The sequence below is a fragment of the Taeniopygia guttata genome, chromosome 4 (genome assembly GCF_048771995.1).
Source record: "Taeniopygia guttata chromosome 4, bTaeGut7.mat, whole genome shotgun sequence".
Classification (NCBI taxonomy): Eukaryota; Metazoa; Chordata; class Aves; order Passeriformes; family Estrildidae; genus Taeniopygia; species Taeniopygia guttata.
In genome coordinates this window covers 20,391,763-20,417,996 of record NC_133028.1, presented here as the reverse complement: position 1 = coordinate 20,417,996, position 26,234 = coordinate 20,391,763, and positions in this window count along the sequence as shown.

Below are 26,234 nucleotides of genomic sequence, written 5' to 3'. Positions count from 1 at the left end.
CAAGTTCTGTGAAAAGCGAGAGGTGCACTGCTCCACGCCCCTGGAGCCTCTAGCCCAGTACGGCTGATCAGTCACTGGCACATCTGAAGCAATACCTGCCCCTTGTGCCCCAATCTAGCCACAGAGTGCTGATAAACCCAAAAGCCCCACCTAGGAGGGGATGGCTACAGGAGACTACAGCAGATAAAAACCAGAGCCTTGCCTTGTTCCATCCCTGTTGTTCTTGGATTTCAAGGCAGGTGAGACCACACTGGATCCAAGAGATGGTAGCTCTCTTTTACTTTCTCTCTTATTCTCTCTCCTTATACTCCTAGCATCCTCTTCTTGAAATCTGGGCAATTTATAGTTGGATGGGTAAGAGTTTTTCTAAGTTAATGGTTCATTAAAAGTTTTATTTTGATTGAATGATTGCTTAAAATTTTGGTGAGCTCCTGACTGTGGTGGGTTGACCACCGGGTGTTTGCCCACTAAGCTGCTCTATAATTCCCCTTCCTGGCTGGACAGGGGAGAGAAAATAAGACGGAAACAAGGTCTTAGGTTGAGATAAGGTAGCTTACTGAAACAAAAATGAAAGTTTGCACACATATAAGCAAAGAGGAAAAAAAAAGTTTTTTCTCTACTTCCCATTCTTGAGTGATGATCAGCCACTTCTTAGGAAGTAGAGCTTCAAAATGTGTAGTAGTTGCTTTGGAAGGCAAACACTGTAAGTAAGGAATGCCTGTCCTCCACTGCTTTTTCTTCTCTTAGCTTTTATATCTGACCTGACTTCACATGGTATGGAATATCCCTTTGGTCAGTTTGGGCCAGCTGCCCTGGCTGTGTCCCCTCCCAGGCTCTCGCCCACTCCCAGCCCTGTGATGGGAGAAATGTTGAGAGACAGCGCTGCTGCTGTGCCAGCCCTGCCCAGCAGCACCCGAACCACTGCTGTGCAAGCAGCACCTTTCCAGCTACCAACGCACAGCACAGCGCTTTGATGGCTGCTATGAGGAAATTCTATGCTAATACACTGTTCTTCTAAAGCTTACAAGCTTGTTTTTTAATCTTCTGAGAACAATATCACATTTCTCCTATGCCCTTAACTCAGGGAAAAGTAATACCTTAAGCCCCTTTTAAAACTCACCAAGCAGGGACTGGGGCTTTATAGAGGGTGGTGCTCTGCAGCCTTCAGCAGTCTCTAAAACTTAGAAAAAATTATGAACAAGGACAATGAAAAGAATAAAGCATATTTATCCATATTGATGGACTGTGTATATTTTTAAGGCAGTCATGAGATTACGTATCATTTGAAGTGTAATATGCAGTATACTCACATTGATAAAATTTCTTCTCATTGAAGTAGTTATGGTATGCGATGGTTTTTGTGGAGTGAAAATGCTTTTTAAGTGATGTAAAAATTGTCTTCCTAGGCAGGTAAGATAAATCTGTGGAGGAAGAATCAAGCCATCTACTAGTAACTATATGTTCATCATTCTAGTTTTGAGGCAGAAGGGTAGGGAATTATTTTGTTATTCTTTTTTACTTGTTTTTAAGATGCACACATAATTGTCAGTCATAGTAGTCACTAGATAGGTCACTGTCTCTAATTTTCTGAGTAAGAAAACAATGTGAATAGAACTTCCATAAGCCAGGCTTAGGGATGAGTTAGCTACCACTAGGAGTTCTGGTTCTTCTTTCTCAGATTTTGAATGAATGCTCTTCCTGCTCATTGTTAGCCATGCCATTAGCTTGACCTCCACTGCACCACTTCAGAGAACTGAACTGAGAGAAAGCAATACCAAATTTAAAGAAGAGCTGGCAGCAGGGAGGAATAGGACTGCTCCTGGGATTTGTAGGTAAATCTATGTTCATACACACAGTGTCAGGGAACAGTGAGCTGGACTACTCCCTGGAGATGTGGGAAGAGAAGGGGGAACAAAACAGAAGAGCACATAGCTGGTGAGAACAGAAACAGCTCCTGTTAGAGTCCAATGTTCATCAGATAAAAGCAAGATAACAGCTTGAGGAAACCAAGATAACAGTTCAGGAATGGGGCAGTCCTATGGCATGACTGGAGTGAGGACTGCTGGACTTGGTCTGGGATGCAATGGGATTCTAGGCCATGGGCAGAGCTGGGGAAAGCTCTGGGGAGACTGACTAGGTATAGTCAGACTTGGTAATGCCTTAACATATGTAATCAGAGAATTTTTCAAATGTGAGGTTTGGGAAAGGTACAGTTCACAATCTTTTTATAGGGATGAATGAGGGGAAAAAAAGAGCAAGTAATTTGGCTTTTCAGTAACAATGTTTAATTTGTTAATCTCAACCCTAATTAATTTGTTGACTTTGGAGAATTACTTGTATCTCGATTTGAAACACAATATGCCCAAACACTGATATTGCATCCCCAGTTAGACATCTACAATTAAAGTGTTTCACATACAGACCTTTCTGGACCAGTGAATTGCTTGAATTCATGCTCTTCTTCCTCTCATTTATGTTTGAAGCTGTTTAGTACACATGACTGCATCACAAATTCACAAATTGGACTATCGAGAATATAGAATCATTTCCTTTGGAGAATAAGTAATAGTTCACAGTACAGGTTCGATTCTAAAGACAACATTTCATGTTTAAAAACAAATGCAGGTATTTTAAACAGCTTTTCAATTACACTTTTTTGGTATTCCTGTACTGAAAATTCAATTGTGATTTCCTGTGGTTATTGCCTGAAGGAACAATCCAGTGTTGTCTGGGAGATAAGATACAAATTCAAATGAAATGGAGACACTGAAGCCATTTTTCAGATAACGTCTTGATTTGTGGGTTTACTATGAAAGATGTCACCCATTATATACTTTTTTGATGCAATATTTAAGGCCTATTTTCATTTTAATAGGTTCACTTTGCAACTCCAAACAAACTCATAGTCAAATCAAACAAATATTCTTATTTGCATAAAATTCACTCCTGTAATCCAATTTATGGTGGTATAAAGCATATACGTAAAAATGTGGGGAAATATTTGTTATTATCAAAGAAAGTTTGAGTTAACCTATAAAATTTAAGTTGTAGAAAAATAACAGATTGTTTAGCAATGAACAGAGAGATAAATTAGTTGCCTACTGTGTGACATTATTTTTACTCAGTTTAAAGGTGAATAATAAAAATTATGGAAATAATAAGCAATGGAAAATAAAATTGGGGAGTTCTAAATTAAGATTTTTTTTTTTTGTTATATTTACTGGCTTCTATTTTCTATGCAACTGACCTGAACTAATTTAAAAAAAGGCCAGCATTAAAACTCTAGTGAGTTTATAATAATTGAATCTAGTAAAATGAAGCCTATTAAATAATTTTATTAAGTTACAAGCCATATAGGGCATATTGTAAATGTCAGTCTAAATGACAATAGCAATGTGAACCCAAGAAAACAAAGTATTAGTAGGAACCATTAGCACACTTTAATCAAAAAGGACATATTTGTTGCCAGATAACTTGCGACACATTCAGATATAATTTTTCAACTCACATTATACGAAGCAATGAATCAAACCGACCACATATTGTATAGAATATAGTGAATATTGCTGTCTTGTAGAAGTATGTAGATAAACCTTGTAAAAAAATGTATTTTATGCTTTAGAGTTACAGGATATCAAGAAGAGATAACCCATATATTAGTGAGTGTATCAACTTAAGGTTTAAAAATGAAAACAAGAATGAAAAGTGTAGCAGTTTTATTTCAATTTTTTCAAGGTCTCTGAGGAATGAGTAATGAATTTTTAACACATCTATCCAGCTATTTTGCAATTTTTATGTGCACTTAATTGTTTGGAACAGAAACACAAAAAAATTCCATCAGAATATCAGGTAGGATTTTCTGAAACAGAAGACTCTGGATTTACCTGCAGGAATCAGAAAGGATTCTGAGGCAAGAAAAGCTGTGTCTGGGAATAATTTCCAGGCTATAAAGACATGTATACAGCCATTCATGTTCCCCTTCACATATATGTGCATCACACATATTGAGATGTGTTGTGAGAAACAGGACACCAGGTAAATAAATAAATAAAATAGCGTCTGTAAGATGTTGATGGAAGGTCAAAGGTCTTGGGAACTCTTTGAAAATGTGAAAGAAAAAATGAATCCATTTTAATTTAAACATTGTTAAAAATTTAAATTTATTTCCCACACTCTTTTCTTTCTTTTCCCACTATCACTTTGTTCTCCTGTATGCCATTTATATTCACTACATTTCATAGCAACTTCCCACTTATATGCTCTGCATCTCCAGTGCACCTCTGAGTGATATTTGAGGCACATCCAAAATATTGCCTTTACACCATTTTTATTTTTTTCCCCTCATGTGGCATAGGAAATATAGTGGAAGTTTACTCCTGTTATAATCTAATGTAACAAATCATGGGGTAGTTTAAATGTTTTTTAATACAACATGCAGCATAACTGCTGCAGCGCATCCTGTCTGCTCCTTTACTTTGCTTCTATAAAAAGTAAATAGCCCACATATCTCTGTAGTGCAGCAGCTAGAATGCCTCTGGAGTCCAAGCTAACTACATCTGCTCAACAGCACTCTGGCACTTGTCAGGGTCTTCATAAAAGTATTTTCAAGTCTAGAGAAATTTTCATCTCAGGTTCCTGAAATGTTTGATCTATCCTGTTAAGTTTTAGCAAGGGCATACCAGCCAGAACTAAGATATTATGTTCCCTCTTTTTTTAATTCATCCATTTATCTGACACAATAGAAGAAAACCCATTTGCAAGATTCTGCTCTCAGTATTATTGACTCTTGCTCTTCACAAATATCGTAGTATTGGATATTTGTCACATAGTCCAGTGCTTGAAGAAAATCAACAGTATCAGAATCTGAATTTTCACTAGAAAAAGTCTATTTCTAGTTCTCATAAAGATCTGTAAGACACAAAGAAAATGCAGAAGAATAATTCAGGAGCCAGAAGGAAAATAAAAAAAAATTATGCAAATAAAATTGTTCTGCCTTTCAAATTTATAAACAGTGTCATGGTTCAGTATGAATGATATATAATTTTAAAAACCTAAATCAATGTAATATAGACAATGGTGCCACTAACTATTATAACTACAAAAGCTCACCAAAAGTAATAACAAAGTTTAAAAAGATGAGGTAAATACGTGGATAAAGTCATATTCTCATTATATCTTTTATACCTATATTTTGTAAGTAGTTCACTTTTTTCTTTCCAATAAATGTCTTCGTAGAAAATGAATACTTAAGATTTAGTTTCTGGCTGTATCAGTAGTATTATAATTTATTTCTTATGTTTTGGGGCGTTTGAAGCATTGGAACATAGGACTTTTGTTATTAGGATCCTACCAAAAATGAGATCAAGATCTATTGAAAGCTATAGGTAAGAGAATATTTCCAGTCTGAGCCACCTTTCCCATCACCAGCCTTTTCGTTTACCTAAGTTTTCCTACCATAAAACTATGCTATTTCAGTGTTTCATTTTTGCCTTCAATGGAGTTCTGAGCTTATTCAGAAAATATCTTCCTGTCTTTGACATAAGTTCAAGGATAAAGATTTTTGCCTCCCATCAAGAACTTTATTTGGACAAAACCAGATAATGAATAACTACACATATCATCTGCATGAGGCACTCTGAAAGAGAATGAAGTCAATAAATCAGAGTGAGCAATTTTTCTCAATTTAATCTTTTGACTTTTTTTTCAATAACCATAAGAGGCTGAAAATTTCCCTATCAGTTGGTTTGTTAATAACTCTGAATGCTGTTTCTAGAAGCATAGAAGCTACAATGCCATAAAACAAGAATAAAATACAGACTCAGAAATTATATTACAAATTATTTGCAATTATGTCATATTTGAGTAGACATAATGCACAACACACATATATAGACTAAAAGATGACCAAGCCACTGGCATATTTATGAAGAGATAGATGTTAAAAAGTCCTATGATTAATCACCAAAATATAATGTGCATTTTATTAGAAGTATAACCTTTTATATAGTGCATATTACTGAAAACTTCAAAACTTTCACAATTCAAATAGTAATAAGTGTGCTTGTGGGGGTTTTTGTTATTCAGGAATACTGTATACATAAAGTTGTATCCATGCCTATTGCTACCAGATAAGTATGATATTCAATGTTTTGAAATCTAACATACCAGCAAGACTGACAGCAATAGAAAAAAATTTGGACACATGCAATTTCAACTTAGAATTAAAATTTTTAGTTTATTCTTTCAGTTACTCTTTTTCAAGGGAAAAAACCAACCTTGTAATTTGGGAATGGAGCTTTTGAGGAATAGGAGGAGAAAATTTTTATTGTAGAAATCTAGTTTGACAGTAATAAGAAATCCTATTATATCACTTAGATTGCATTTGAATTTGTCCTTCTTATGCTGTCATTTTATCTGAAACACAAAATTATGAAATATTGAAATTATTGATGTATTTTAGTACCTACTGTAATGCTTTATGACACCCTATCTAATTCTCTGCTAGCATAGGAATTAAAAAATGCCAAAACAAAACCAAAACAACAACAAAAAATCAGCTTTCAAATGAGGGAGCATTTATTTAAGTTAAAGCCAAACCAATTGCAAACAAATTTTGTCATTATATTTTCTTAACCATCAACAGCTCTTCCAAATAAAATATAGGCATAGTGCTGGAACATCAAGTTACTAACAGCTGTAATAGTTCAAGGTTTTATAATATCCATAATATTAAATGCTACCCTGACTTTTTCAATACTCTATGCTTTTTAAAAATGTCTTTTTAAAACTCCTTCATAGTAGTGGGAAGTCTAGATTATTATTTTAAATTTCAAATCAGATATAGACAGCTGAAGTATCTCATATTTTTTGTATACAATTATAAGCAAACATAAGCCAGCATTTTAAACAATACTTCAATATTTGAATACAGAAATCAACTCAAACTATTCTGAGAGTATGGAATTTTCTATTTCTTTGCCGGTTACTAAATATATTCTAATTAATTTTTCTTGGGATTATTGCAACATATTTGACATCTACAAAATAAACTCTATTGTACCAAATTGAGGGAAATTATAATTGCAAAGAAGATAGCACATATTGGAAGTTATTGCCACAAAATTTTCAGTCACCCATTATATTCAGTGTAGATACCAGAATATAAAAGTATATAATTCAGATTCTTTTGATGAATGTGTGCAGATTACTTACACTTGGTAAAGACTATTGAGAGTTTTTCTTACACCCAGATTTTTATTTTTTTTTTTGTTGCCTGTGTGCTTTCACTAAAAAGAATATGTGCAGGTCATGAAATGACTACTAACATTTTTTCAGACTTTCTCATGAAAGAATGAAGTTGAACTTACCAAGAGAAGGCACAAAGGTCCTTATCAAACTATTCCCCTGTCACCCAGATTAATAAGATTTTCTGCCTCCTTAAAAACTAAGAAATCATTGAAGACATCAAAATTTCTCAGTACACCTCACAGACTAGCATTATAGGGACATCTGTAAAACTCAGAACAGTTGATCCCAGTTCTATTACTTCCTGTTTCCTCATCTGTGCTTCATTTATTCCCATTATTATACACATCTCAGAAAATGCCTAGTAGAATTCAAAAAAATTCATTATCACTTTTTAATCAGGAAACAAATTCTGCAATATAAATAGACCAACTCTGTTGAGATTTCCTAATTTTCCTTTATTGTGTTATCAAAAAATTTCTAAATCCAGTTGATTAGGTAACCTGTGACAATTACGGCTAACTTCCCGACCTCAACTGTATTACAGTGTAGATTTTCAAGGGGCCAAAGCTGCCCCCTGGGAATCTAGTTTCTCATGTTTTCCTCATGTTCATATTTATGGTCCTTAGGGATTTGGCAGTACAAGGCCTCCCTCTTTAGTTGTGGAGAAAAATAAGATATTAACCTACCGATCATAGCTTCTTCCTCTGTTTGAATATTGTATGGCAGTTATATGATACCCTATAACTTGATCAAATTGTTTTCTGTATGTGCTGTGACTGGGTTAATAAAGGCTAACATTTAAAATATGAAGTCTGTAATTGAAGTTCTGTCCTTTAAAATATATTGTATGTCCCAGACTGCTTTATTAATTCCTTTTTGTTGTGGTTTGGTACCATGAAGTTCAACACTTGCTCATTATTCACTGAATTCAGCACAGGGATATTGAAAATCAGGAATGAAGGAGAAATTCTTGTCCTATGCTACCTTGCTCATTTCAGTTATTCGCCTGTTGCACCTACCATTCTGGAAAACATGACAATTCTTTTGTACTTTTCATAGATCTTCTGCTCAAAAGACAAGATATTTACAGAATCACAGAATCACTAGGTTGGAAGAGACCTTCAAGAGCATCAAGTCCAACTCAGCCCCAACACCTCAACTAAACCATGGCGCTGAGTCCCACATCCAGTCTTTTTTTAAATACATCCAGGGATGGTGACTCCACCACCTCCCTGGACAGGCCATTCCAGTACTTGATCGCTCTTTTCATTAAAAACTTTTTCTTACTATCCAACCTAATCTTCGCTTGGTGCAGCTTAAAACTGTGTCCTCTGGTTCTGTCAGTTGCTGCCTGGAGAAAGAGACCAACCCCCACCTGACTACAGCCACCTTTCAGGGAGTTGTAGAGAGTGATAAGGCCACCCCTGAGTCTCCTTTTCTCCAGGCTAAACACCCCCAGCTCCCTCAGCTGTTCCTCACAGGGTTTGTGTTCCAAGCCCCTCTCCAGCCTTGTTGCCTCCTCTGGATGTGCTCAAGCGTCTCAACGTCCTTCCCAAACTGAGGGCCCAGAACTGGACACAGCACTCGCGGTGTGCCCTCACCAGTGCTGAGTACAGGGGGAGAATGACCTCCCTGCTCCTGCTGGCCACACCATTCCTGACACAGGCCAGGATGTCCTTGGCCTTCTTGGCCACCAGGGCTCACTGCTGGCTCATGCTCAGCTGGGCTTCAGCCAGGACCCCCAGGTCCCTTTCTGCCTGGGCACTGTCCAGCCACACCGTTCCCAGCCTATAAGATTGCAGGGAGTTATTGTGGCCAAAATGTAGGATTTGGCACTTGGATTTATTAAACTCCATGCTATTCGACTCTGCCCATCCATCCAACTGTTCCAGGTCTCTCTGCAGAGCCCTCCTACCCTCCAACAGATCGACACACACTCCCAGCTTACTGTCATCTGCAAATTTACAATGAAAGACTTAATCTCCTCATCAATAAAAATACTGAACAGAACTGGTCCCTGTACAGAGCCCTGAGGGACACCACTGGTGACTGTCCCCAGCTGGATGCAGCACCGTTCACCACCACTCTCTGGGCCGGCCATCCAGGCAGTTCCTAACCCAGTGCTCCTGTCCAAGCCATGGGCTGCCAGCTTCTCCAGGAGAGTGCTGTGGGACACAGTGTCAAAGGCCTTGCTGAAGTCCAAACAGACACCATCCACAGCCTTTCCTGCATCCACCAGGATTCAGGAAAGTCACCTGGTCATAAAAGGAGACCAGGTTGGTCAAACGTGACCTACCCCTCCTAAACCTGTACTGGCTGGGTCTTGATACCCTGGCCATCCTGTAAGTGCTGTGTGATGACACTCAATATAAAATATTCCATTAACTGTTCCATATTCTTTCTAATTGTATCTAGAAATGAAAACAAATGAAGAAAAAATGCAAATGACAATTTTTTTTTTTAAAGATGTCAAATTGTAGATGGCAGATTATATTTTGTATATCTATATTGCATTTTGTATATCTACAAAATAATTACTGGTATGCATGCTTAGCACAGTCACCACTAATTACTTTGCTAACAATGTCTTGGTAGTGTCCTGGCAACTCTGTCAGAGCTGAATAAACTTAAGCAGCAGGATGAAGAAAAGGGCTAACCCACATTGGACTGACATACCCATAACATTTACAAATGAACTGAGTACTTGGAAAAACTATATCATGCTGAGTGGAGGTAGATTTATTGCACATGACATTCAGTGATTAATGAAAGAATTGCTTCTGGCCTTTCTTGAACAGATGCTCAAGGAGAATACATAGAGACTACTCTTATTTTGTGAACAAACACAATTACTATTCTTGCAGTTGAGCATTATCTACTCTTTGTGACTTTCCATAGATGATATAGAGAGGTGAAAAAAGATATTCCATTGCCTTCTTATGCTAGTCATACATAGAGGTAAAGTTTATGATTCAGAGTAGTTTATAATTCTCTGACATCTTTGAGAGCAGGTGGGTAGTTCATTGGAAAAGTCCATTTTTGCTGACTTCCGGGAAACTACAGCTATCTTTTCATCCCAAAACTAAAAAACAATGTATAAGGATAATTTATATCCTTTTTTTCTATATGCAACAATCTATAGCAAAACTCAGTGGGAGATCCTGGACTAACATCCTCAACTTTAAGAGGCTGCACCAACATCTTTTGTTTTAGCCTTTCCATTCCCCAATAGTAACATCTGCCAAACACCATGCTCTTTCAGCCTAGTTATGGAGCTTCTCAATTCACTGAGAAAGTCCTAAAATCCTAATTCTCTCCTTCTTTGTTTGCTCAAAATAGAGAAATGCAGCATTTAAAAATAATATAGTTGTTTGGACATTCATTATTTCCTTCTTGTTTAACATAGTGTAGTTTACAAAAGGAACATTTTTGTTGCTTCAGTTTTGGTTATTGATTGATATATCATTTACAGGCTTCCTTTTAATGAGTCCTTTTTAATTATTATCACTTATATCTGCAAGGAAAAAAGTTTTCTTTATTCTGTTTTATTTTTTTAATGAAGACTGATTTCTTCAGGCTTTTGGTGGCCCAGTTTCAGCCAGAAAATCATTCACATTTACCAATTAAGACATTAGCAAGGTTTTAAATAAGAGTTAAATCAGCCGGTCTTGTCATTATACTTAAAATGGATGTGTTTAGTAAACTCAGTTCTATCTCTTACCTTCTTTCTTCATTCTGGCATAATATACCATAAACATGGAATCTGTTTTGGTTTAATAAATACCAATGGCAAAAATCTGATCAACAAATCCTTGATTTGATGGTGCTATGATCTGATTGTAACAGATACCTCTGCCTGAATTGAGTTGTGAATGAGACCCCATGTCAAAGTCAATACTATGGATTTTATTAAACAGAAAATGTGACATAGAGAGAGAGAAAGAAATAGGAGGAGGGAAGGGAAGTGTGAGAGAGTGCTTAAGTAGAAAGATATCACCACCACAAGGTTCCTATGGCATCCTGCTAGTCTTTATTTCACCCTGCACTGGGGTGTGTCTAGAGGAAACCAACGAAGAGTCTGGAGCACAATTCTTATACAGAGCAACTGAGGGAGCTGGGATTTTTCAGTCCAGAGAAGAGGAGACACAGGAGAGACAAGAATGTAGCCTGGTGGGGGTCATTCTGTTCTCACACACAACAAGTGACAGAACAAGAGGACATGGCCCTCAAGTTAGCCCAGAGAAGGTTGAGAATGGACATGAGGAAAAATGTCTTCACTGAGAAGGAAGGCGTTGGAAGAGGCTGCCAGGGAAGTGGTGGAATCATCCGTGGAAGAGTTCAAAAGGCATGTGGGTGTGGCACCTGGGGACATGGTTTAGTGGTGAACATGGCAGCGCTAGGCTATCCATTGTACCCAATCTTACAGCCTTTTACAGCCTCAACAATTCTCTAATTTCATCATTCCCAACAAGCTAGTCTTAGATATACTATTAATGCAATGCAATTCACTAAATTGATGCAACAAGAGAGACTCTTATTTAACATTCAATTTAACTTTCTCTAATATGATGACTTTCTATTCTACAATTAGCAACAGTCATCCATCGGGCAACATTAATTACATGTTAGGGGGAAAATAAATAAAGAGATAAAATGCATGCAAAGAAGAGAAAAAATTCTATTCTACTAGTATGTATGAGACCCTCTCAAGGAGAAAAGGATTTTCGTGGAGGGGATAAAGTTAGGGTTTTATCAGTGATCATACTTGTCATTGATGCTACAATTTGAGAAATCAAATATTTGAGGGCCAAAATCAGTAAAAAATTGACACCAGTAATACCCCTTTTAATTTCATTAAATAGTTTCATATATGTATTCTCTTCAGAAACCCAAATATTTATTAATAGTACTCATTTTTCTGATGATAACTCTACATAAAAATAAAGTAAAAAAATAAATCCTATGTCTTTACCCTCTATTCTCAGTACTTAAATCTGTGAAATATGATAGTATTTGCATGTACTCATGTTATAAAATACAGTGTGACTGCTAATATATTGGCATTTTAAATTCTCAGGAAATTGTTCCAAACAGGGCTATTCTTTATCAAATTGAAGGCTTATCTCTCCCCAGGGATCAACTCATATGGGGCTAGTCCTTTATTTATAATTTTAATCTTAAAAAGCAGTACAAGAAAACAGTGATAGCTCAAATGTACAATGTGCCAACCAGTCAAAATATTTTTATCCCCCTCCATGACAACAATCATAAAGACAGTATTGCAGCAAAATATCAAAATTCAGATAATATCATCAGTCTGACAATATATTGAAAAACAATTCTGTTGCCTATAGCAACAAATAGCTTTATTGAGTCCTATGTTGCCTTGGGGATGTACAAAGGCAAAAATTAAAGAACTATAAATTACAAGTGAACTAACTGGTAAAAATGAAAATAAACTAAAAGCTAAATCTAATTTAGGATATAGTAGGTGAATACCTACCTAAATCCCAAGTATCTTGCCACCAAGAAAGTTCCAAAAATGTCAGATAAGAATATACATTTCAGGAACATCCCACAGAGTGCCTTGGAAAGTTGAACTATAAAATACAATGAATTTGCATAAAACAGGTCAGGAAGCACTAAGCATATGGTTCTGAGTTTTGCTGTGTATATATATAAGACACAGAATTAGGGCCAAAGAAAAACAAGTCCATGCATGGTTTCAGAAATACACCACGCTTACTAAGGTTAGATTACTGACTACCATTAATACTGCATTCACTCACACATGGAAAAGAGAAAAAATATTCCATTTCTAGAGTAAAGAACTTAGTATCCTCAAGTTTCTTATACATTTCCTGAAAAGTAAGTCACATGCAATTTATCGTAGAGGCTCTTTCAATGTTTTTACAAGAGTTGAAAGAGTTTTGTGGAGTTTTTGTCCATTTTGACGGAAAGACAAAAGGAATAATATCAAATTAAAACATAATAACTAACTTTAGTATGCATTTGAGAACTGGAAGTCTTTACTCCTTAAACTAAATGGGTGCACTGTTAAGTGTTCTTAGGAAATAGACAATAAGTAATACTGGCTGTAATCAGCTATTTTTTCTTATCTTTTTCTTTCAGACAAACTTTCCCCAGTCATACATTTATTTTGTGATGTGATGGTATCCCTAAGAAGTATTAGCTATGGTGGTTTAAGCATTTCTCAAGTCTGTACAACTACGGAATTTGGGAGTGAGATATTTGTTGATTAGATAAGCTAGAACAATCTGGAAAGCGCTGAAGTACTGCACGCTTTCAGATCAACAAATGAACCATATTGTGAGATATTCAGGATATGGCAGATGCTCAGGAGTACCCTTATAAATAGTAATTTAGAAGGTGGACATCTAAAGCCATGTAAGTTTATCAGATCCTACCAGAGAGAAAATGAAAATATAATAACTTTTTATTTTAGAAATATCACCATTTGCTGGAAAAAGCCACAAACAACTAACTTTTTTATTTCATACATTCTGGACAATAATGAGAGCTTCAGTCCTCCTCTTGGAACACATTTAAGAATAAGTAGGAATTTTTTTGACTCATACAACATGATTGTCAGCACTTATTTTCCAAAAGATTTTCCAGAAAACATACATAAATTAGCAGGAATGCAGCCTTACCTGCTATTGTTTCCTCCTCCTACAGTTGGAATTTCTGCCATTACCTCTAGATTCACTTGGATAACATGACAGTAAAATTCCAGGAATTTTCAAGCTGAAGAGATACATCAATCAGTTAGAATAAGCATGCTTCAGTTAAGGAAGATAAGTGAGATCCTGGTCTAGCAAACATTTAATAACTTCAGAAACCATGTTCTTTAATTAATTATCCATTCTATAGAAATTCTGTATTTCTATGAAGATTATGGTAGAGTAATTAAATATGGGAGTTATCAAAGAAGTGTCCCTTCATAAGTAGGTGTTTAACTATATTCATATTTCTAAAGAGTTGGAAAGCTGGAAAACATTCTTTTTCTGAGAGTTTGCATATAGTGTCATTTTTTGTTGTACACTTTATGACTTTTAAATAGAGACCATGGACCCAAATTCCAATTCACAAGTTAAATCTCATTTCAAGCTTACAAAATTTCAGCTGCTTTCAAAAAAATCGTTTAATGAACAAAAGTAATTACAGTTATAAAAGAGAAGATAACTGTGATTGAGTGAATGAACTATACATAGATCCTGTCAGGATGTCCTTTAACATTCTTTGCAGACATATCTCTACAGCAGATGCCAAAATTATAAAAGAAATGTCACTTGAGGCTTGAGCTGTCTGCACTTCAGCAGCCCAATTAAAGACCTGAGATTCAACCAGGGGCATTAATGATTACATGTGACTGTGAATTGCTAGGAAATACCAGTCTGTAGGAGGAGGATGGCATATCACAGCAGCAGAGAAGTTTGAAGCTAAGCTTTTTGGTAATTATTTTTGTAATTCTACACTGAACCACTTAAACTACACTGCAGTCAGCAATACTGTGTTGCATGCAAAGAAGGAGCTTCACCCACTGGATCCCAGTGGGATCCCAGGTGAAAACTTATGGGGACTCCTCACACTTCCTCAATATAAGCCAGTGGCTAAGTATGTTGGTGATGTTGGAGATTGGGTCTTGGAAGAAGGAGGAAGAAATGGAAGGTATATGAGTCTTGAAACAACAACTAGGTAACTGCTTATCTCAGTTCTGTATGTTCAGCCGTGCATAGGGGAGTCCAGTCAGAGAAGGGAAGGTGGCATTATAGTGGCTGAGTTATTGTAAGTACTTTCAATGGCAAAAAAGGGAATTCTGTAGAAGAAAACTGATCTATTTATGAGGTGTTGCAGAAGTAATTCTATGAAAGACAGCATATGTATTTGACTTTTTATAGATATGCAGGATCTTATCCTATAGAATGGATGAGGCACATAAGGGCTAAAAAGTGTGGATTTGGACTGCAGATGTTTGACTCATAGCAAATACTTTCCTGACAAATAAAAGCATGACAGGGAGATGGGAACTCTCTTTACTTTTCCTTGAAAAAAGCATGCTTGCAGGGACGTACAACATAAAGGAACTGTAACAAAATTTTTACTTGATATTTAAAATCCAAGTAAGGTATCTGTGGGAAAAGCCAAGCTGAGACTTCCTCAGTCTCTGTAGAAGTTTACGAAATCAAGCTTAAAATAACTTTTAAAACAACTTAGTATAAAATAAACTAGCTTATATACAAGAGTATACACCGTGCTTTTGTTTTAAATGCAAATATGGCTTGAATGTTTTTACACCTTTACTTCAACATTTCACATTTTAAAATAATCTGTTATTCAGGTTGGAAGTTTTGGTTTCTTTTCCTGTGTTCTGCAAAAGGACTTTTTCCTTAGTATTATTAAATAAACAAGAGTCTCTATTATTCCATGCATAACAGGTACTACACAAAACCTCAAGTGTAAGAGGTTAAGACACACATAAAATATTCTTTTCAAACAGGATTTCTCCTTCTTCATTTCTGGCCGCAGCTTTAACTCAACTTTTTATGTTTGACATCATTTAAAAATACTTATAACATGTTATGTCTCTCATTGGTGGCAGGGGAATATCTTGTTATCTAACTTCTTGTCTGGAATTCTATTACTTTACTGTAAGTTAACTTCATCCTCCTTTGTTTTTATTTCTTGTCAGAAGCTCAGTTAAACAGCACATGTAAATTATTTATACATAACTTGCTTAGACTTTTTTCTTCATTTATCTGTTACATTTTATACCCAAATGTGAGCTCACTGTGAGCCTGTGTGCTGAGTACTGATCTACAAAGAAGTTCTAGCCACATTAATTTATTTTTCTTGGTCTCATCTGTTCTCTGCATTATTTTTTGGCAGGTGTGTTGTTATGAGATCATTTGAAGTTTATGTTGGTCATTATATGTCTGCTCTGAAGTGTACATGTATATATTTAAAACTATTTTCTTTTCTCTGCAACAAAACCATTTTAAATAGAGCTAGTTTGACTTGGTTACTTATCAAGCAGTAGGAAATGGAGAAGGAAAAATATCTAATAGACTGCAATAAAGTCAGCTTTTTTAGATTATGTGTTTTCTTTCAAATTTCCTGTGATTATCCATTTAAAAGTGCTTCTTTTCTATAAAGGTCCTTCTTACTTCGCTGATTAAATTTTTTTGTGGCTTTGTTGTTGTTTGCTTTGTGTTTAATTCAAATTCTGCTTACCATCATTAAACTAGAGAGTTCCCTCTTCCAGGAATTACGACTTATGTACATTATTTCCTTTGTTTTCAAGGTCAAGTTTAAACTAAGATTATAAAACAGATGTCCATTATTAAGGTACGCTGTTTATTGAAGGTAGTGCCCATTTGTTTCTATAGTTTTAAATATATATTTATGCAGGTACTTCTTTTGCACAAAGCCAAATCAATTGTGCTTTTTTATTTGAGCAAACTAGACCCCCATCATTCAGCAGAGATGAAAATCTTAAAAGAGCATTACAAAATACATGTCAGGAGTATAGATTTATATGCACAATGTGTGCTAATTTACACATTGGTACCAAGTGATATATAAATGAACACTTTTCACACATTGAAGAATTTCAGCTACATCTGTAGCACTGGATTTGCATTTATTTAAATTATAATATTAATTCAGAATCAGACAATAATGGAAGAAGGATTCTATGTCGTTTTGCTCTTAGTGTATTTATATGTCATGCAGCTGTTTCTTTCTTCTTAGTGATGTGATCTGCAGCACAACGTTAAAAAAAATGATGACTTTAAGACAAAGGGTGTATGAAAATCTGCTACGCCATTTTCTGGTTGTATCACAAAATCTGAAGATATGCATGTCAGAACAGAAAGAAAAGAACCAAAAAAAAAAAAAAAAAGAAATATGCTATTTCTGTGTGAATAACCTCAACAGACTGCACTTTGATTTCCCATGTTAGATTTGAATTATTAATATATTTATTTTTCATTTTAGAAAAGCAATATTAAGTTTCTGTGTGTATTATGAATGAAAAGCTTTTAGTTTTTTTTCTGCTGCACTGAGTAAACATGAGGCTAGACTGGAGTTACAAGATTGGCAAACAGCATTTGCTATTAAAACCCTTTTACTGTGTTACTAATTCAAAATTGCATGTGAATGTGTTGAAATCCTACATATTTTTGCTTCTTGAAGCAAACTTGATATTCACTTTGTATCCAAAATAACCCCTGGGTAACAGAAGGCCTCAAGACAAACTTTGACACCAAACTACTTTTTAACTTTTTACAGCTAATCATCTGATTGAAAATATTCTATATTTAAAACAGCCTTGACTATAATTCTTCAAATAGTACCACTCTAATTACTTAGCCTGTTTCACACATAGGCTCTTGCTCTCCCTCTAAGGTACTTATTCAGTTTTATTGTTCTCTGTATCTCATACAATATACAGATCTAAAAGAATAAAGCAAGCCATGTGGGGATTAGCAGTGGGTTTAAGTGTTAATGCTTCATAACACTCCATATACTCAGAAATTCACATTAAAATTCTGAGAGTGGCATAAGCAGTGTGCCAAATCTTTGAAGAAAGATACTGTTAAAGTAGGGGGCTGGGGAGGTTATCTAGAGGTGAAAAGTGCAACAAAGAAAGTATGTTCTGAGCAGAACTTTTGTAATATGATGGCAAAAAAATCCCATATAATGAATTCAGCTCCAATAACTAGATGTACACTAAGGCTGTGTCTGATAATTGTGTAATGTATGTTTTACTATTTGTGCTATGTTTCTGATGTTTTTTTCTTGTATTGCTAGCAAGTATACTGTTGCCGATTATGGTCTACAGATTTTACTTTAATTATAGGTTTATATTTTTGTAATGGCATAAGTAATGTTTTCATTAATTTTTTTATTTTTGTGTTTGTAACTGATCACAGCAGAGTCATTACTAATTTATGAAGTTGTAAGAATGCCTAAAATGGAGGTTTGTCCACTTTTGGTTGTGTCTACCTCAATTACTTTAATCCTTCCTTCACAAAATCTGTTGTTAATTTTACCAATAATATATAACAGAAATCATATAATGTAAACAGAAAAACCCAGATTAAGATTTAAAATCTGTCATCTTTCCTTCATGAACAGTCATGAAAAGGAAGATATCTTACTATCCAAATTAATACTTGCTGTGTTGTTCTCTGTTGCTGCTGCCAGAAGTTACTGACCTCTATGCTAACTTTGGAGTTCTCATTTAGGCAAATGAAAGGAAAGAGGCCAGAGCTAACTGGGTTTTTTTCACCCCATTAAAAAAATTACTTTATCAAAAACCGTGTGACAGCAGTCAGCAAGATAACTCACAGATGGTAAAGCCAAAAGCTGATATCCATTACAGGAATCAAAGAAAAACAAGATCATGAAAACCTAGCTGTTTGACTCCTCTATTTTTGTTCCAGTCCAGGCTTTTTGGTTGATTCTCTGATGTGCTAATCCTCAGTGCTGAATTTTTCAGGACTGAAGGGAGTCAAGACTACCTTTTCTCTTGGCTGTTCAAGGAACACTACCTCAATACAGTGCTGAAAACACACAGGCAAGTATAAATCTGTTAGCAGATTTAGAAGCCCCAGATTTCTCACTTCCGGTAACACTTTAACCAGATCAAAGACCTAAACTCATCTTTCATTTTTATTTCACTGTCAGACCTATACTTTACTGTCCCTGTAAAATTATATTGTGCCAGAAATGAATTTTTTCTTTTTCTGTGGCAATCCTAAAGCAAGCAGACTGTCTATTCTTTTCCATATCACCTGCAGTATGATCAACAGATTGTTAAAAAACGTTATTCCTTTGCTGAAATGTAGGAACTAATCTTCCTTAGCTGTATGTGAAAGTCACTAAACACACCTATTGTAAAGTAAAATAGAGCAAACAGCACAAATGTAATCAGGTAACATTGCTCTGCTCTGGCCTGGCAGCTTGTTAAAAGAGAACTGTTTTTTCACTGCATCAAATCATTTGGCCTCACTCAAGTCATCACTAAAGTTCCTTCTTGGTGGACTTGAATAAATGTGACATCAGTAAGTACAACAGTAATTGTTATTCTGCAACAGTTATATATAAAATATGCATAAATATAAGTACTACTGGATACTGTATTTGATCAAAAATAGGTGGCATAATTTTGTAGAAGTCTTGGAGCAGTAAATACACCAGAACACATACCAATAACTGAAGGGGGGATTATTGAAAGATGAAGGTGCACAGTTTTTACTGGTTTGGTAGAATGGTTGCTGAGATTCAAAACTGTATCTAAAGTTCTGTATTCCATTATAAGGAGTGCTCTGGACAGTATTTACAGGTATTTTGACATTTGCCCTCAGCAGTGTCTGATTTAATAATGAATTCAAATGTTTATAATTTAAAAATATGAAAGTTACCCATATTTATGATTGCATAGCACTGATATTTCCCATGCTTTGTATCATTCTTGCCAACTGGTATGATCTTCCTTTTGACAGTTTGTGATCTAACTGTGCATGCAGGTGATACCAGCCACTGTAATTTTAACTCTAGTATTATCCTACTTTTTGAAGCAATTCATATAGTTAGTACTTTTCAGTCTGTTTAAATAAGGAGCACAAATTAAAGAAAGAAAAGTATTCATTAAAATGGAGGGGGTTTTTCACAAAGACCAAAGAAATAATAAATATATTGGTTTTCTTGTTAAAAAACAAAAAGAAAAAAGAAAAAAAAATGTATTATTATCTTTGAAGAAGCCCCCAATATTAAAAACCAAAGTGGAAAGGCAGGTCTTTACAAAAAGTACAAGTTTAAATTTTGGAATGTTGTATAAGGAACTTTTTCCAATGCACTTACAATATAAAATCACAGAATCATAGCTTGGTTTGGTTTGGAAAGGACCTTAAAAATAATCTATCTCCAACCACCCTACCATGGGCAGGGGCATGTTCTATTACATGAAGTTGCTGAAAGCCCCATCCAACCTGGCGTTGAACATTGCCAGGGATGGGGCATCCACAACTTCTCTGGGCAACCTATTCCAGTGTCTCATCACTTTGAGAGTGAATAATTTTTCCCATACATCTAAACTGAATTTCACCTCTTTCAGTTTGCACCCATTACTCCTTGACCTAACCCTGCAGTTCCTGATAAGGAGCTGCTCTCCACCTTCACTGTAGGCTCCCTTCAGATACTGGAATGTTGTTATGAGGCAACCACTTCTCTTCTCCAGAACAGCCCCAACTTTCTCAGCCTGCCTTCACAGGGGAGGTGCTCTACTCCCCTTCTCAACTTCATGGTTCCCCTCTTGCTCCAAGGTCTATGTCCTTTTTATGTTGGAGCACCAGAACTGTATGCAGTATTCCAGGTGGGGTCTCATGAAAGCTGAGTAGAGGGGGAATCACAGGGATCCTCTCCTATTTAATTTCTTATGGAAGGAAAAACAGTTCCAGAGTTTACCTAAACAGATCAGACTATTTTCATTTACACTCTTCCATAAACCCTTTTACCTCTATCAAAAAGAGCAGTAATAAAAAGAAGACCACCCTGTAACTTTAAATTTTGCATATCTAGAATTTATTTGATGCCTGATTTTCCTGCTTATTTAGCCTTTTAAAGGTAAAAGGTCTTTAGAACCTTTCCCCTTTGGGACATCTCCAAGATTTGTTCATTCATTTTAACCTAGTCCATTTTACTAAATATTGGTGACAAATATCCACTAATGCTAGCATGCCTGTTCCAGGACTGCTTTTAACAAATGAAAAAATACAAGCCTTAAAAAACCTGGTTAGAAATCTCATTAACATTTGTTTGACAAAACAAATTTCTATTTTAGTATACAAGGTCTCCCTCCCTTATAGTGACTGTATTAGCGAAAAGCTGCATGCGCACACAAGGAACACATGGAAAACATGGTAGCACTGCAGTACTTCTGAAACTTTAATTTCATTATGTGCCTCTGCACATATTTTTTTGCATTTTTTTTTTGTCAGACTTCCTCTTTCAGAAAAAAAAATTACATGAATGGCTTAGCTCATTTAATGAGCAGCTTTGTAAAGAACAGATTTGCAAACTAGTTTGAATTGACATAGCAAGGTAGGTAGGTGCTTCCATGTTGGGATCTACTGAACTTCCCTGAACCTAGTCAGTTCATTCCTGGAATGTATTCATGCTTTAATAGATATTGAAGCTGAACAGGATCTATATAAGTCATCTGTCTCTCTCCTTGACAATATGAATTGCTATCTGTACAATAAATATAACTGATCAAGCCTAGATTTTAAAAACCCAGGTCATTAATGCTTCACTTTCTATTGAGAGAGTATTCTTCAGCTCAGTTATTCCTAGGAGTTTGTCTTAGATTTTATGTATGTTTTCTTCTCTTACTTTAATGGTACTATCTCTGACTATTGCACCTTTTCTCCAGATTTGAAAAAGACTGAAATGCTAAACTCAGTGCCAAGAGTCTCCTTGAGATAAAAATGACCAAGAATTACATGTCAATTTAGTCTGCAAAGTGACTACTTCTTCTTACTCATTGCATTAAATTACACATTCAGAGAAAAGACTTTTCTTGATTGCTAGAATAGTAAATAGGTCCTCCCACAAAAAAAATAGTCCAGTGTTGGGGATAGGTCTCTCTTGTCCTACCCAATATATTCTCATACAAAGATCCCAAATTGACCCAAGACTGATGATGATTTCTACTCAATAAGGATTAATGAACTGCACATCAAATAATGACATTTGGGATATGACAGCCACTCTACAGCCTAACTAAAGAGTCTATACTAAAATAAGATGATAACTTATTTGCATTACATATACTTAAAGACAAAAGAAATTTGTTTTTCTTTCTATCAATGATAACGGCCCTACAGGGGTATAAGAACAAAACTAGTTCTATTAAATTGTACTAAAATTTGCAAAATAATTAAATTTTAATAGTGTATATGTAAAATATACTACAATTTTTTACAGATTTATACCTTCTCTTCACACTGATTTTGTCCTAATTTTTTTCAAGTTTCTCTCATAAAGCAAGAATCTTTGAATCTTTTTTCTTTCTATAAATTTTATGAATTTTTTGGGGGGTTATTTTCCTTTCTTTCATAGTAGCAAAGCCACTATTACTTCATGTAGCCTGAAGAAGTACTTTTCTTACAACACTTTACAGTTTCGTGCAGGGAATATCTTTTTATCTTTCTGATAATACTGGTAGGTCAGCTACCTTTGATATGCCTAAAAAGAGAGGTAAATTCATTAATAAATTGTTCATAACACATTTTAAGCCATGTAGTTTTCAATAACAATGATAGTGTTCAACCAAAAATTATTTAGAATAGCATTTTTCCTACATCATCTAAATTCTAGTAACAACAGTTTCCGTTTATTAGAAACTATTTTTTTTCACATAATGCACTCTTTAGGGAGAGGGGGATAAAGTATCAGTTAACTTTAGAAAGTTTTATTTTCAGATATATAAAATAATAATTATTTGTTTCTGTAGTGCATATTATTTCAAACGGGAAGAGTTTAGTGGCTTTTATTTTGATTTGGGTTTGTTCTTTTCAGGGGAGGAAGGCAGGTGTGGTAGTGTTGGTTTGTATGGGTTTTTTCCTGGATTTCTTTTCTAGGTTGTACAGGTAGAAGCATGTGGACAAATCAGAAGAGGAATTGATCCTTGAAAAAAAAAATTGTAATATGTTATTGCTCAATGTATGTATATAAAATATAGATACAAAATATGCTTCATTACACACATATACATATATGTACACATAGATATATACAAATATGTGTGTGTATATTTATATATCTGTGTATGTTTATGTGTATATTTTGATTTTTTTCTGCTCTGGTTAAATAAGGTGGTATTATCTGAACATCCAGACAGACAGCTAGTATGTAGCCATTTACAAAAATGTTGTCATAGCAGTTAAAAAATAAAACACCTTTGAAAACTGTCCCTGAAGGGATTCAGCTTTGAAGATTTGTGTCATAAGGACATCCAAAGGAAGCTGAAGTAGCTTATAAAAATCATTAGGTATCCACCCATTGACTCACAAGTACAAGTTTATAGTCAGTATTGGTATAGTAAGGTAAACAATTCAACTATATTTGAAAATTCCTGTTAACATGTAGGCAAATAGACAAAAGAAACCCAGCACACCACTTTTATGGGCAGATATTAGCCTTCACAGATCACTGAGTATATCCAGACTCTATAATTGTGTTTGTTAAAAAGCTTCTTTCAGATGACTCAGCAGAAATGTGTTTTTTTAATGATTCAATATTGATCTTAACTGTATATCCTTCAAGTAAATCTATGTGTCAGGAAACTTTGACTTGAATTCCCAAAGACAGCAGAAGAAACTATATTATTTTTTTTTCTTCCTGGATTTAGAGAGATTTAGCAGTGTGTCTAGTGATTATAAGAAAAAAATAATAAAGCCAGTGATAAAGCACTATTTCAAATGTTGCTGCAATGACTGAAAAATGCATTCCAAGCTCCTGGAGAGCACCTTAAAAGTTTCATGAAATTTATGAGATAGTGTTGCATTTTCTAAACACATATATGATAGGAAATAATAGAAAAAATAAGAGAGAAATGCAAGCTAGGAATTTTGTTTTGGTTTTCTTTTCGTTTTAGTTAGTGGTGGGGAGAAGGGGTTGTGGTTTATTTGTGGTGGTTCTTAGTTTCTTTTTACTAGAAAACATTTATCTATATTTTCCAGACACTGGTTTGCAGAATACTTTTAAACTTGGCATTTGTTTCCATCTTAACTTAATCCTGAATATCAGACCCTATATCCATTAATTCATAGAATTTTTTCTACTTGGATTCAGAATTTATGTCAAAGAGAAGTCACACAAACTAAGTCCCCTGTTATTTGAGTTTCCCAAGATGCATCTGATACATAAAACCTGCCTATCAAACACAAACTATCGAACTCATCCTAAAACACAGCAGTCACTGCCCCTTTCAGGTTCTCTAATCCTGCATTTTACGGTGCATCTACTGAGAAAGTAGCTTCCAGTTCCCTCAGAACTTTAAGGTTTTAAAAGTACAGCTAAAAAGTACAGCTACCAATTAGACTAAGTGGAAACCACTGTCCTTACTGAATTTTCACCAAGGTTAATAGAATCATAGAATCACATATGTTGGAAAAAACCTCCAGGATCATCAAATCAAATCATAAGCACGGCATTGCCAAGTCCGCCACTAAACCACACCTAAGTGTCACAGCTACTTGCCTTTTAAATACTTCTAAGGACAGTGACTCAACCACTTCCCTGAAAAATCCTTCCCATCCTTAAAAGCCCTCCCAGGGAGGGCATTTTTCCTAATATCCAATCTAAACTTCCCCTGGCACTACTTGAAACCATATACTCTTGACCTATCACTTGTTACCTGGAAAAGAGACTGAGTTCCTTCATTTAAAGAAAAGGGGAAAAAAACAAACAACCCAAGCCTTACAACATATAAAATCTCTTACATGTTCATGCATGGAATCCTATCCCAAAAATCATGAAAACATATTATTTTAATGAAATCAAAACTGATTGTTGTGATTGGCACTGAGAAATATGATGTGTGGAGGACAGAGAGGTCTGACTAGGCTTACCATAACTCTTCACTCAGGTTACTGCTGCTAGCCAGAATTAGAAGAATCACTTCAAGTGTTTCTCCTTGATCCTGTCTCTCTGTGCCATGTGTTTTCTGTTGTATCCTGGTACCTATCATCTGGACACTGCTTTAATTGAAGTCCATAGTTAAGATTTAGGTAAATTAGAAATGCAAAGAAAATTAATAAATAGCTGCAGTCCTCCATGCAAAATTCCAAGCATCAATCCAAAAATACTCAATGGAGAATGTCACTAGAGAGTTCCAAGGTAGACTACATTTTTATTTGTGACAAAAAAATTAAGATCTTTCTTATTTCTTTCAGAAAACTGAATTACCAGTATACCAGTTAGATAAATCCTGCAGAAAAAAGAATTTCCCTTACCAGCAACACCCAATGAAACTAACAATCATATTAAACTTGAGAAAACTTTTCTTCATGGGTGCTTAATAGAACACATCGTTATGGCATGATGTGTAAGACTGAACTCTGTACAGAGGAATGATTCATTAAAGCCTATGAAGCTTTAATGCTGTCTCCCTCAAAAAAGTATGTGTCCTTGCAATCTCTTTCTTTGTGTTTACTACTGTAATGTAAATAATTATGGTTTCACCCTTTTGTGAGTATTTGATTGCTTATGCAATACTATTTGCATGTCAACATTCAGAAGTGCATCAGAATGTACATTAACTAAATTAAACTTGAAAATTTAATTTAGCTGCATATTAAAAAAAAAATCTATCAATACAAAACTAATAAAATGGTGAGATGTCAGGGGTGCAGAAAAAAACCAAAAACACATAACCCAAATAATAAAGCTGAAGCACCTAGAAATTCAGAAGCAGCATGTGCATTTCACAGGAATCATCCTCATTTTTGAACACGTACTTTACCAGGATCAGCCAATTTAATTTTATGAAGAATTTAATATTTTACTTCTGTGAAATATATTTACCAGAAACAATAGCAAAACTGCCATTTGCAGTAGTAAATTCCAATTATTTCATTGAGTATTAATAGGTTTTTTCCATTGACCAGCTTTTAATTTTCTTCATAGTGTCCTGGGTAATCCAAAATGTTATCATGTTCCAATGGCATGGCTGAAAATGGAACTGCGGGGTAAGGAGGTGTTGCAGAGAGGTGAAACTTTAGAAAAAATTTCATCAAATTATTTGTTCTAATGCAAATCTGAACATGAAAATTACAAGAAAAGCAAATAATTATGTCTTCCTGACTGAGAATAGCCTTCTCTATTTAAGACTGATTTGAAGACCCATATGTTATGTTAACCATAAGATTTTGTTTGTACTGTATTATAAGTAG